General features: G+C 44.9%; 1 non-coding gene across 1 annotated transcript; it reads right to left on the bottom strand.

The window, feature by feature from the left end:
* Positions 1–13,485: 13,485 nt before the first annotated feature.
* On the bottom strand, positions 13,486–13,592 carry LOC126096064 (U6 spliceosomal RNA). Its single transcript, XR_007522020.1, has one exon. It is a non-coding gene; the product is annotated as a U6 spliceosomal RNA (small nuclear RNA).
* Positions 13,593–14,021: the final 429 nt, after the last annotated feature.

Genomic DNA, 14,021 nt, shown 5'->3' with positions numbered 1-14,021 from the left:
CTGAAAGGGGGTTCTAAATTAGTTATGCAAAAGTAATCTTTCATTTTGAAAAAGGTAAATAACTTATAAATAAGTTACAGAAAAGTTTGCTTCAGGACTGAATGCAGTATATCTTCAATTTTTGTATACAAATATTTAATGTGGCTACGTGTTGTAACGCGACAAATGTCCCATCAACTTCCTGCCAAATCCTACGAAGCAAGTCGTGATGTATGGTGGCAAGTGCTCGTGTTATCCGTTGCCGCCACTCGTTGACGTTTCCCAGAAGGGGAGCAACAAACACTGTGACTTTAATGTAGCCCCACACACAGAAGTCCATTGGTGTTAAATAACGCGATAGTGGTGATCAGGATATTGTTACACAGCGTCCACTCCAAATCGCCGTATTCCTACGGTCATATGCGACAGTTTGACGATGATAATATGGTGGCACCGTCTTCCTGGAAAATGAGGTCTCTGTGTCCATATCCTGTTGTAAACGAATCAATGGATAATGTTCAAACATGTACAGATAGCCAGTTACAGCTGACTCGGCAAAAAGAAAGGATCGTAAATCTTATTACAGCTTGCAGAGAAAGGAACAGTTAACTTAGGCGAGTCCCGTACATGTTCTATTACGTGATGCGGTTTCTGCTCAGCCTGTGTCCGAAAACTATGCCGATTCACTTTGCCACAGCTATAGAACGTGACTTCGCCACTGGACATAATTATATGAAAAAAAAAACATCGTCAGTCGGCATTTTGTTAAACGTTTCTACACAAAATTCAGCTCGCTTTCTTTTGCCATTTTATCTTAAAGCTTGAAACAGTTCCGATTTGTAGTGTTTGAATCACAGGCGATTTCGTAATACCTTCCACACCCTAACGCTAGACATATTCAGTTTTAAGCTGGCACGTCTCGTTGATTTATCTGGACTACGGATAGAACACTGCCGAGCTCGTTCAATTGCTGCATCAGAGACGGCTGGGTGAACCTGACCCGGCGTACTACACTACTGGCCATTAAAAATGCTACACCACAAAGATGACGTGGTACAGACACGAAATTTAACCGACAGGAAGAAGATGCTGTGATATGGAAATGATTAGCTTTTCAGAGCATTCACACAAGGTTGGCGCCGGTGGCGGCACCTACAACATGCTGACATCAGGAAAGTTTCCAGCTGATTTCTCATACACAAGCAGCAGTTGACCGACGTTGCCTGGTGAAACGTTGTTCTGATGCTACGTGTAAGGGGGAGAAATAGGTAACATCACGTTTCCGACTGTGATAAAGGTCGGATTTTAGCCTCTCGCGATTGCGGTTTATCGTATCGCGACATTGCTGCTCGCGTTGGTCGAGATCCAATGACTGTTAGCAGAATATGGAATCGGTGGGTTCAGGAGGGTAATACGGAACGCCGTGCTGGATTCCATCGGCCTCGTATCACTAGCAGTCGAGACGACAGGCATCTTACCCGCATGGCTGTAATGGATCGTGCAGCCACGTCTCGATCCCTGAGTCAACAGATGGGGACGTTTGCAAGACAACAACTATCTGCACAAACAGTTCGACGACGTTTGCAGCAGCATGGACTATCAGCTCGGAGACCATGGCTACGGTTACCCTTGACGCTGCATCACAGACAGGAGTGCCTGCGATGGTGTACTCAACGACGAACCTGGGTGCACGAATGGCAAAAGTCATTTTTTTGGATGAATCCAGGTTCCGTTTACAGCATCATGATGGTCGTATCCATGTTTGGCGATATCGCGGTGAAGGCACGTTGGAAGCGTGTATTCGTCATCGCCATACTGGAGTATCACCAGTATCACCCGGCGTGATGGTTTGGGGTGCAATTGGTTACACGTCTCGGTCACCTCTTGTTCGTATTGACGGCACTTCGAACAGTGGACGTTACATTTAAGATGTGTTACGACCCGTGGCTCTACCCTTCATTCGATCCCTGCGAAACCCTACATTTCAGCAGGATAATGCACGACCGCATGTTGCAGGTCCTGTACGGGCCTTTCTGGATACAGAAAATGTTCAACTGCTGCCCTGGCCAGCACATTCTCCAGGTCTCGCTCTATTGAAAACGTCTGGTCAATGGTGGCCGAGCAACTGGCTCGTCACAATACGCCAGTCACTACTCTTGTTGAACTGTGTTATCGTGTTGAAGGTGCATGGGCAGCTGTACCTGTACACGCCATCCAAGCTCTGATTGACTCAATGCCCAGGCGTATCAAGGCCGTTATTACGGCCAGAGGTGGTTGTTCTGGGTACTGAGTTCTCAGGATCTATGCACCCAAATTGCGTGAAAATGTAATCACATGTCGGTTCTAGTATAATATATTTGTCCAATGAATACCCGTTTATCATCTACATTTCTTCTTGGCATAGCAATTTTAATGGCCAGTAGTGTATGTGATACACAATCAGTGTCGATGAAACGATAGAACTGGTTAATAACAGTTCGTCGTTGAGATGGTGGCTTGCGATATTTAGTCCTGAATCGTCTCTGAACTGCAGTAGCGGATTTGGATTCGTGAAACCATAAACAGCACTGCACCCACTGTGCACTATTACACGACTCCGTAATGACTTTTGGAATAACTCATTTGCGAATGCCACCTAACTGGAACGTCGGGAGCTAACAGTGTTAGGCAGGAATAAAACTCGAAAATATACTGCACCATTGCTGTATCAAACATATCTGTAAGTTATTTAGCTTTTTCAGAATTAAAGGTTACTTTTGCATAAATAGTTTACATACACCCTGTAGTTGAACACGGCAGAAAGAGTGAAAACTCCAGACGGCTCGAGCCGGCTATGAGCGCTTGCGTAAAGTACGTCTGTATCATCCGTTTTTTTTTTTATCATTTTCATCACACCAGTTAAGTCGGATGCGAACCGATACAGGGAGTGATTTTTACACGCTCTGTTTACTTAATTGGTGTCTTAGGCATTGAAGTCCTCAGTACTTCACCTCACGTTTGAGATAGCTATGATCATTGCATAATTGCAATTACAGGTGGGATCCGTGTAGCATCCTGGCTGTACCTTTGCACGACAGTACAAATTTCTCCTTATCCTTCTCCATTTGAGCCAAACGACTTTGGACAAATTAGCACGTAACTTGGTTTCTGTTCAACACTATTCTCCATTCAAGAGGAGATTAAAGGTTAACACAGGCATCGCTCTCGGCATACCTCAGCCGTTTTCTTTCTGTCCAACAGGGAACCAGTTTTTTTCACATTTTAAATCAACTAGCAATAGTATACAAAACTTGGGGATTGAAGATTAATTACCAAAACAGAATACTTGACTATTGATTCAGATGAGCTACACATTGAAGGAAAGAAAATCAAAATGATAAACACTTTCTGTTAATTGGGATCTATTTTAGAAATCGAGGGAAAATCAGAGTCAGAAATCAATAAAAGAATTAATAGCGGACGGGAGGTCGTTGGGATGCTTAACTCAGTTTTATGGAGCAGGAATGTAATGAGCAGAACTAAAAAATTAATGTACAAATCTATATTAGAGAGCGTGGTTCTGTATGGAACGGAGACCTGGACAATTAACCTGAAACACATTAAAAAATTACAAGCTCTAGAGATGGACTTCTGGAGAAGATCGACAAGACTCTCCAGGAAAGAGAAGATAAGGAACACCGAAATAATAAGGAGAATGGAAATAAAAGAAAGAAATATGGCGTAATGGATAGGAAGAAATTACAGTGGTACGAGCATGTACGACGAATGGAGAAAACCAGAATACCAAAACTGATACTGGAGTGGGAACCAGAGGGGAGAAGAAGAAGAGGACGACCTGTGACCACCTGGCTCCAAAACGTACAGCACACAAAGAGGAAAATGGGCTCAGAGGAAGAGGACACACAAGATCGAAACACCTGGAGGAATATTTTGAAAATATAGTTTAAGAACGTTACATTTAAGATGTGTTACGACCCGTGGCTCTACCCTTCATTCGATCCCTGCGAAACCCTACATTTCAGCAGGATAATGCACGACCGCATGTTGCAGGTCCTGTACGGGCCTTTCTGGATACAGAAAATGTTCGACTGCTGCCCTGGCCAGCACATTCTCCAGATCTCTCACCAATTGAAAACGTCTGATCAATGGTGGCCGAGCAACTGGCTCGTCACAATACGCCAGTCACTACTCTTGTTGAAGTGTGGTATCGTGTTGAAGCTGTATGAGCAGCTGTAAGTGTACACGCCATCCAAGCTCTGTTTGACTCAGTGCCCAGGCGTATCAAGGCCGTTATTACGGCCAGAGGTGGTTGTTCTGGGTATTGATTTCTCAGGATCTATGCACCCAAACTGCGTAAAAATGTAATTACATATCAGTTCTAGTATAATATATTCTTCCAATGAATACCCGTGTATCATATGCATTTCTTCTTGGTGTAGCAATTTTAATGGCCAGTAGTGCATTTCAGTTTCAGTCAATGATCAGCTCAACTGGACGAGAGGACGCAAACCATTCCACGCAAACACAGCCCACACCATTATCGAGCCATCACCAGCTTGCGCAGAGCTTTGTTGACAGCCAGGGCTCATGGTTTCGTGGGGGCTGCACCACACTCGAACCCTATCATCAGCGCTTACCAACTCAAATCGGGTCTCATCTGAGCAAGCCATGGTTTTCCAGTTGCCTAGGGTCCAACCGATACGGCCGCGAGCCCAAGAGGCGCTGCGGGCGATGTCGTGCTGTTAGCAAAGACACTCGCGTCGCTATTCTGCTGCCATAGTCGATTAACGCAAAATCTCACCGCGCCGTCCTAACGGATACGTTCGTCGTAGTCCGACAGTGATTAATGCGGTCATTTGCAGTGTTGTTTGCCTGTTAGCACTGACAACTGTTCGCAAACCCTACTGATCACGGTCGTTTAATAAAGGCCGCTGTCCATTCCGTTGTCTGTGGTGAGAAGTAATGCTTGAAATTGGTATTGTCGGCACACTCTTGACACTGTGGATCTCGGAATATTCGATTTCCTAACGATTTGTGAAATGGAATGTCCCATGCGTCTAGCTCCAACTACCATTCCGTGTTCAAAGTGAGTTAATTCCCTTCGTGTGGCCATAATGTCGCCGGAAACATTTTCACATGAATCACCTGGGTACAAAGCAATGGCATGTTCGCCAGTGCACTGCCCTTTTCCACCTTGTGTACACGATACAATCGCTATCTGTATGTCTACATCCACATCTACTTCTACATGCTTACTCCGCAATTCACACTTAAGTGCCTGGCATAGGGTTCATTGAACCATTTTCATACTACTTCTCTACCATTTCACTCTCGAACGGCGCATGGGAAAAAGGAACACCTAAATCTTTCCGTTCGAGTTCTGATTTCTCTTATTTTATTATGATGATCATTTCTCCCTACGTAGGTGCGTGTTAACAAAACATTTTCGCATTCGGAAGAGAAAGTTGGTGATTGAAATTTCGTAAATACACTCCTGGAAATGGAAAAAAGAACACATTGACACCGGTGTGTCAGACCCACCATACTTGCTCCGGACACTGCGAGAGGGCTGTACAAGCAATGATCACACGCACGGCACAGCGGACACACCAGGAACCGCGGTGTTGGCCGTCAAATGGCGCTAGCTGCGCAGCATTTGTGCACCGCCGCCGTCAGTGTCAGCCAGTTTGCCGTGGCATACGGAGCTCCATCGCAGTCTTTAACACTGGTAGCATGCCGCGACAGCGTGGACGTGAACCGTATGTGCAGTTGACGGACTTTGAGCGAGGGCGTATAGTGGGCATGCGGGAGGCCGGGTGGACATACCGCCGAATTGCTCAACACGTGGGGCGTGAGGTCTCCACAGTACATCGATGTTGTCGCCAGTGGTCGGCGGAAGGTGCACGTGCCCGTCGACCTGGGACCGGACCGCAGCGACGCACGGATGCACGCCAAGACCGTAGGATCCTACGTAGTGCCGTAGGGGACCGCACCGCCACTTCCCAGCAAATAAGGGACACTGTTGCTCCTGGGGTATCGGCGAGGACCATTCGCAACCGTCTCCATGAAGCTGGGCTACGGTCCCGCACACCGTTAGGCCGTCTTCCGCTCACACCCCAACATCGTGCAGCCCGCCTCCAGTGGTGTCGCGACAGGCGTGAATGGAGGGACGAATGGAGACGTGTCGTCTTCAGCGATGAGAGTCGCTTCTGCCTTGGTGCCAATGATGGTCGTATGCGTGTTTGGCGCCGTGCAGGTGAGCGCCACAATCACGACTGCATACGACCGAGGCACACAGGGCCAACACCCGGCATCATGGTGTGGGGAGCGATCTCCTACACTGGCCGTACACCACTGGTGATCGTCGAGGGGACACTGAATAGTGCACGGTACATCCAAACCGTCATCGAACCCATCGTTCTACCATTCCTAGACCGGCAAGGGAACTTGCTGTTCCAACAGGACAATGCACGTCCGCATGTATCCCGTGCCACCCAACGTGCTCTAGAAGGTGTAAGTCAACTACCCTGGCCAGCAAGATCTCCGGATCTGTCCCCCATTGAGCATGTTTGGGACTGGATGAAGCGTCGTCTCACGCGGTCTGCACGTCCAGCACGAACGCTGGTCCAACTGAGGCGCCAGGTGGAAATGGCATGGCAAGCCGTTCCACAGGACTACATCCAACATCTCTAAGATCGTCTCCATGGGAGAATAGCAGCCTGCATTGCTGCGAAAGGTGGATATACACTGTACTAGTGCCGACATTGTGCATGCTCTGTTGCCTGTGTCTATGTGCCTGTGGTTCTGTCAGTGTGATCATGTGATGTATCTGACCCCAGGAATGTGTCAATAAAGTTTCCCCTTCCTGGGACAATGAATTCACGGTGTTCTTATTTCAATTTCCAGGAGTGTAGATCTCGCCTCACAGATAACCGCCTTTGTTTCAGTGACTGCTACCCCAACTCGCGGATCATATCAGTGACACTCTCTCTCCTATTGCGCAATAACTCGAAACGAGCTGCCTTTCTTTGCACTTTTTCGATGTCCTCCGTCAATCCTACCTGGTAAGGATCCCACACCGGACAGCAATATTCCAGCAGAGGACAGACAAGTGTAATGTAGACTGTCTCTTTAGTGGGTTTGTGGCATCTTCTAAGTGTTCTGCCAACAAAGCGCAGTCTTTGTTTCGCCTTCCCCACAATATTATCTATGTGTTCTTTCTAATTTAAGTTGCTCGTAATTGTAATTCCTAGGTATTTAGTCGAATTAACAGCCTTTAGATTTGTGCGTTTTATGGTATACCCAAAATTTATCGGATTTCGTTTAGTAACCATGCGGATGACCTCGCACTTTTCTTTCTTTAGTGACAATTGCCACTTTTCACACCTATTCTACTCGATGATTTACCGTCTATCACTACCAACTGTGACCTCTCTGAGAGTAAATCACGAATCCAGTCACACAACAGAGACGATACTCCATATGCACGCAATTTGATTAATAGTCACTTGTGAGGAACGGTATCAAAAGCCTTCTGGAAATCTAGGAATGTGGAATCGGTCTGAGATCCCTTGTCGACAGCACTCATTACTTCATAGGAATAAAGAGCTAGCTGTGTTGCACATGAACGATATTTTCTGAATCCGGTTTTGGTTGTGTATCAATAAGTCATTTTCTTCAAGGTGATTCATAATGTTCGAGTTCAGTATATACTCCAAAATCCTACTGCAAACTGAGGTCAGTGACATGGATCTGTAACTCAATGGGTTACTCCTATTTTCTTTCTTGAATATCGCTGTGAGCTGTGCTACTTTCCAGCCTTTAGAAAAATACCTTTCGTCAAGTGAGTGGTTGTAAATGATTGCTAAGAAAGGCGCTATTGTGTCTGCATACTCTGAAAGGAACCTGATTGGTATACCATTTGGACCGGAAGACTTGCCGTTCTTAAGTGATTTGAGTTGTTTCGCAACACCTAAGATATCTACTTTTATGTCACTCATGCTAACAGCTCTTCTGGTTTCGAATTCTGGAATATTTGCTTCGTCTTCTTTCGTGAAGGAATTACGGAAATCTGTATTTAGTAACTCCGCTTTAGTGGCACCATCATTGGTAACATTTCCATCGCAATTGCGCATTGACGGTATTGACTGTTTTTTGCCACTGGTGTACTTTACGTACGACCAGAATCTCTTAGGGTTTTCTACCATATTTTGAGACAATGTTTCATTGTGGAAACTATTAAAAGCATCTCGCATTGACGTCCGCACTAAATTTCGAGTTTCTGTGAAACTTAGCTAGTCTTTCATATCGCTATTCCATGACTTTTGTCACCTCAGTGTATGTAACTGGTAGAACAGTTTATGGTAAGAAGGGCCCTCTATGGTGTAGAATCGCTGTAAAGAAACTTGTAAAGAAACAAAGCCTACTGTATAATAAGTTTAAACCAAACCATAGTGCTATTACTGTAGAGATGCTGAATGATACGTGTTTAGCTGTCTCGAGAGCAATGCCTGAAGGCTTCAGTGACAATCATGAGAGGATATTGTCGAAATATCTGTCACAAAATCCAAGGAAATTGTGGTCGTATGTAAAGGCTGTTAGTGGCACCAACGTCAGTGACACACACTCATGGAAGAAACAGGAGTTGAAATTAAGGTTATCAAACCAAACGAGAATTATGACTTCGTAAGCATTCCTGGCGTAATAACTCGTGATACTCTTCTCTGGCTTGTAATAGGATCTTCAAGTCCAGTTAATACAATATTTTGACGATCCGCTTGGCCATAGTCTTCAGGTGGGTCGATCTCGTTGCTGATTCTCGAGGAACTGATACTAAGCCGTCGAATATTTCTCTCTAGTCTACTGGCCTATTAGCTGGATGTTAACGGACTTTATCTTCCCGTATTGCTTATTACTCTCTAATTAATTTTGGTATTTATTTAGCTTAGCCTGTTTAGGTATGTCCTCTTGTTACGGTGGTGGCATTTGTTGACATCTTACGTTGGGGTACTGACGACCCAGTGGGATCACGGGCCACTTAGACCGGTCAGTATATTCATTACTCCGCCCAAGGCGACATATTAGTATATTATCGGAGTTTATCGCCTTGTCGTACAATTTCTTCTCGTGATGCTGGAGTCCGTGGTTTGCCTCCTTGGTTATTGGTTGGCGCGTCATACTCCAAGCCATCGTCACTGGAGCAATCGCTGTTTCTCCTACAGTCCATCTCCACGCGCCTCGTTGTCGCACTCGTAGTGCTCACTCCCACAGGCGTAGTCGCAGACTGAACGGTTGATGGGGCAGCCGGCGGAACGAGTCCTGCTGACGACATCGAATGAAGCAGAGACTACGCTAGAACCGGTGCCGCAGTAGCGGGGACTGCCGTTGGTGCTGCCCACCACTCCCTCACTGCAAAAGATACTAGCAGCGCCACCGAATGTGAAAACAAACGAAAATAAAGTGTATCTGCCGCAAGAGTACGTCAAAATCCCCTACCGATAGAGAACGTTGTGTTTTAATGTGGCTCAGCGCAAGCTTTCATACCTCGCTCGTAGGATAGCCCTTGCGCCTATTCATACGACTATCAGTCAACCTAATTTAAGTGGTTGCTTTCATAACACATTCCCAGTAACGAGAAACGGCAGCAACTCCCATTATATTGCATTGCGTGACCTTCGGCCAAGCAGTGATCAGCCACTGGCCAGGTTTTTAGATTGTTGTAACTAAATGTGAATAGTGTAGCAATACCATTTATGGATTTGAACTGTTGCCATTCCAGTGATAAGATAATGGAGGATCAGATTACACCTGAGGCAACTGCGCACGATACATTCAAGGGCACCCTCCCTCTCTCCTCCCCCCCTCCCCCCCTACGATCTTCCCACAAGGGGCCACCTGCCCCACGCAAACCCTTAAGCCAATTGTATGTGGTACATTCACGATCATCCTCCTAACGGATCTAGACCAGTTGTTTGTTAAAAATGGCGGGAAACCCCTGCTTCCCCACTTTTGTCTTTGGGTCAATGGAAACACATTAAAAGTGGCGGGATACTCACTCCTCGTCCTCCTATTCTTGCTAGAGCAAATCCATGAGCCTCATCGTTTGAGATCTTTTACTATAGTGAGACAATCAGATTTCTTACAGATAATAATTACAAATTAACTACTGCATTACTAACAGTAATTTTCCTCCATTTTCCCTATAACAATTGTGTGAGGCTAGACATTTGCACTCTGTAGTGAAAAAGCAGGTTCTTTTGTACACAATAACGCTGGTATAACAAATTATGATTTATTAATAGCAATTTTCCTTTTTTTAGCAATAGAATTTAACATTTACATAATTTTTTGTTTATTTGTTAAAATATTTCTTTTGAAGTCTTTTTACAATCCTTTCATAAATTTCATAAACATATGGTTCATTTACAGTTCTGTTCTAACTGTATTTACAATAAATTACATTTCTTTTACTCTAAAGATTACACATGCAGGGTGAATATTAACAAACCCGACAAACTGCTGGGACGGATTCCTGACAGGAAATGGAGCGAAGTAGGTCCTATGAACGTGTGTCTGGAAATGGATGGTGTGTGTGCAACGACAACAAATTGTCTAGGAATGTATTACAAAGCTGCATCGCATCCACATCACAACAGATGTTCAAAGTGGCCTCCATGGGATTGCAGGTGATATGGATAGTAGCAATTGTCATGCAGGATACACACAATTATACGTCAGCTTACACCATGTTGACAGGCGGCCTGCCTGGAGCTATTAGGGTTTGTCTCACTGAGAGGCACCCACAAGCCTTGCTCATACTGGGGCATCAAGCAGTCAGGCCTGCAAGATGAGTGTTCTGCCAAGCGAGTGGATTCATTCTTATCTATCGAGTAACATGAACTCTCGTACTCACAATTAAGTTACAAATTACCCTCCTGCATGAATATTACGCAACGGAAACGCACATCTGACTATCAGTAATTTACAGAACTCTGACTGTTCACTACGCACTGGCAATACCACATTTTCTTTCTTATTTAACGGCTTTGGCCATCGCACTGAATATGAATGACGCCCACACTATAAATTCTGGATATCATGACAACATACAGTTCGGAGGAAAAGGCCACCAATCTTTTTCTTTTCACTATCTTATTTATTCCGATAAATTCTATAACCTAAACACACAAATTCCATAACCTACAACAATAACACATTAGAAATTCTGCCCAGTGGGCATGGCTTTACATTGGTGATTCTCTATCTTATGGTCTCGTAATTATTTAATGCTACAGTGCACTTTCTGGATAGGATGGTGGATCTTTTGCTATATCTCACACTTCGACTCTCACAACCATCATCACGAAACTTTCCCGCAGACCGAGCGGTACAAAAGGAACATGCATAACCCACTACCTCTGAAACTGCCTTGCTACTCTCCCATGCAAACCACACATACTTAAATTACATGACATACACCACACTGCAACATGGAATACAACATAAGGAATAGTAACAACATTATAATCACATCACTTTCAGCTATCCCACTTCAATTAGTATTCATCCCAGTTTCACACGACACTGCCCCACTTCGTAACTTTTCTTTCCTACTACGAACTCTGGACGATATATGCACGTCTTCCTGTGCAATGCAAGCCGAGTGGCGTTGCTGGATAGACGGCTGACTCACCTTGCTTCTCTCTCAGAGTATTATAGTTTGAATCAAGCGTCACACGGAAACATAACACGCAAAGTAATATTACGAACATATTCATCATACACGCGAGTCCTCAACTGATACCATGGACGAGTACTTCTCTTTATCCTTTGTGTCATACACAGATTGAGACTCACACAGTACTCACCACGTGGAAGTACTCGTCTCTAATTTCAAGTCCTGCACATGCCATTACTTAAATATTTCCAATTTATAGTACACACGCTAGTAATTCTGCTTAACTTAAGCACTCGGAAGTATTTCAACTTATTGCTACACGTGGTTTCATTGTGACCGTTGGTCACTTCCGAAGATTACTACGATCCCATTAATATTACCTGCCTGACATTTAATTCTCCCCACAAAAGTTCCTGAAGTAGAGAAATTATTATTCTAAACTACTCTTAAGTATTTCACATGCATACCATGTCTCCACTCTTTTGTCCTTACGGAGCACGCCTAAGACAGGTCTTACCAACACTAGATCCAGCGGCAGAGTGCTGAAACATGGCCGTTCTTCAGGTCATCTCGCACCTCTGTCGAGGTGGGGGAAGACCATGCTACCGTATTGGTCAGCCACATTTCGGGCGCTTAAAGCTCCGGTAAGTTTCATCTCTTTGGTTCCACCAAAGGTGACCAAAAGATCGTCTCAAAGATGATCATATATTCACATTTACTATCTGCGGTTAGCAGACGGCCATACATTCATTCATTTCACAGATCTCACCAAATTGGATGTAGGGATTTATTTTGTGGGAGTGCACATGTGATCAATTAAATAAATAAATTGTCATTCTTTCCCGCACTGGTATCCGGCTTCACTGTATTAATTGAAATTGAGTTTTTTTTACAAAAAATATGTTGTACTGACAAGAATAACGAAGAATGTTGTACCTATTTTCAATGTCGGGCGGTACTGTACCTTTCATCACTATCCGTGGTTGAACCCGGTTCTGCAAATCTTGTATACGCATTGCTGCCACTTCCCCGCATGTTCGTCCGTCTGAAATGACTTGTGATTACACAAACGTGCAAAAAGTGCTTGAATTGTAGTGTGATGTGGCTGGTGTCTGTCAGGGTACTTGTTTTGGCATAGCTGTGCTGCCTCTCGCCCATTTCAGTCTGCTTGGCCTTACACGAACAACATATTGGCTTCTTCCCGACATGAATACCGGACCATTCTGTCTATGACAGTAAGCTGCGCCGTTCACACAGCCTGCAACACACAACAAGTGGTATCATTCGTCGGTGCCATCTACCGTGAGAACGACACTTTTCCAGACACATGTTCATAGGACCTTTTTTTTCTCTATTTCCAGTCAGGAATCCGTCCTCGCAGTTTGTCGGTTTTACTCAGTCCACCTTTGTGTTGCAAGTGTATCTGTACAGTATGTGTACTTTTTCGCTCTGAGCCCCACAAATTTCACAGTCTGAAATTCATCAGACACATCAACTTGTTTTGAAATTACAATTAAATCAATACCATTAGCTGCTGACAGGAGTTGATGTACATCAACGGGGACAGTCTAAAAATGTGTACCCCGACCGGGACTCGAACCCAGGATCTCTTGCTTACATGGCAGACGCTCTATCCATCTTTTTTCCTGGGGGGGGGGGGGGGGGGGGAAGATCTCATTTTGTTCAACAATTTTCGTTGATTTTGTTCGGGGCGGACGTCCGATGACACGCGTCCAGGTTCTTCGTTGATCCGTTCACTCAGTTTTTTTATTACAGAGGGTAGCTAACCCTCTGACCGAGCACGCTGAGCTACCATGCCGGCGTTTTTTAAAAATGTCGAACGGTTCACGATTTTGCGTGCCATCCTTGCGCAGGGGCCATGCTAATCTTCTCTGTATCGTTCCAATTTTAGTGTGTGTACCGCCGAATGGAGTACAGCATGGCAGTCGCTCTATCCATCTGAGCCACCGAGGGCACAGAGGATAGTGCGACTGCGGGGACTTACCGCCGGCACGCTCCCCGTGAGAATCATATACCCATTACTCGCGGCAGACAATCCACAGAGTCCCGTAATAGTTCAAGCAATTCGTGTGCATCCGCACTGAAGAAGGTCATCAGCCGGCTAGCCTTAACGATATAAAGATGGCATGTGTTCTTTCGGACATGTCCGAAAAAAACAGATGCCATTTTCATATTCTTGTTTTGAGGTTTTATGCCATAAGGATTATTGGCTGGCTCCCAGAGGTATCCAATTCGTTGAGATGGATAACAGTCTTTCACCCAGTACATGAAACTGTCCGTATCCGTATAAAGTAACAATGGATCAATGAAATCCGTCCCACAGACACAATTAGAAATTGGTATA

The sequence above is a fragment of the Schistocerca cancellata genome, chromosome 8 (genome assembly GCF_023864275.1).
Source record: "Schistocerca cancellata isolate TAMUIC-IGC-003103 chromosome 8, iqSchCanc2.1, whole genome shotgun sequence".
Lineage (NCBI taxonomy): Eukaryota > Metazoa > Arthropoda > Insecta > Orthoptera > Acrididae > Schistocerca > Schistocerca cancellata.
Note: the sequence above shows the minus strand (reverse complement) of the source record. Positions and strands in the feature narration are given on the sequence as shown.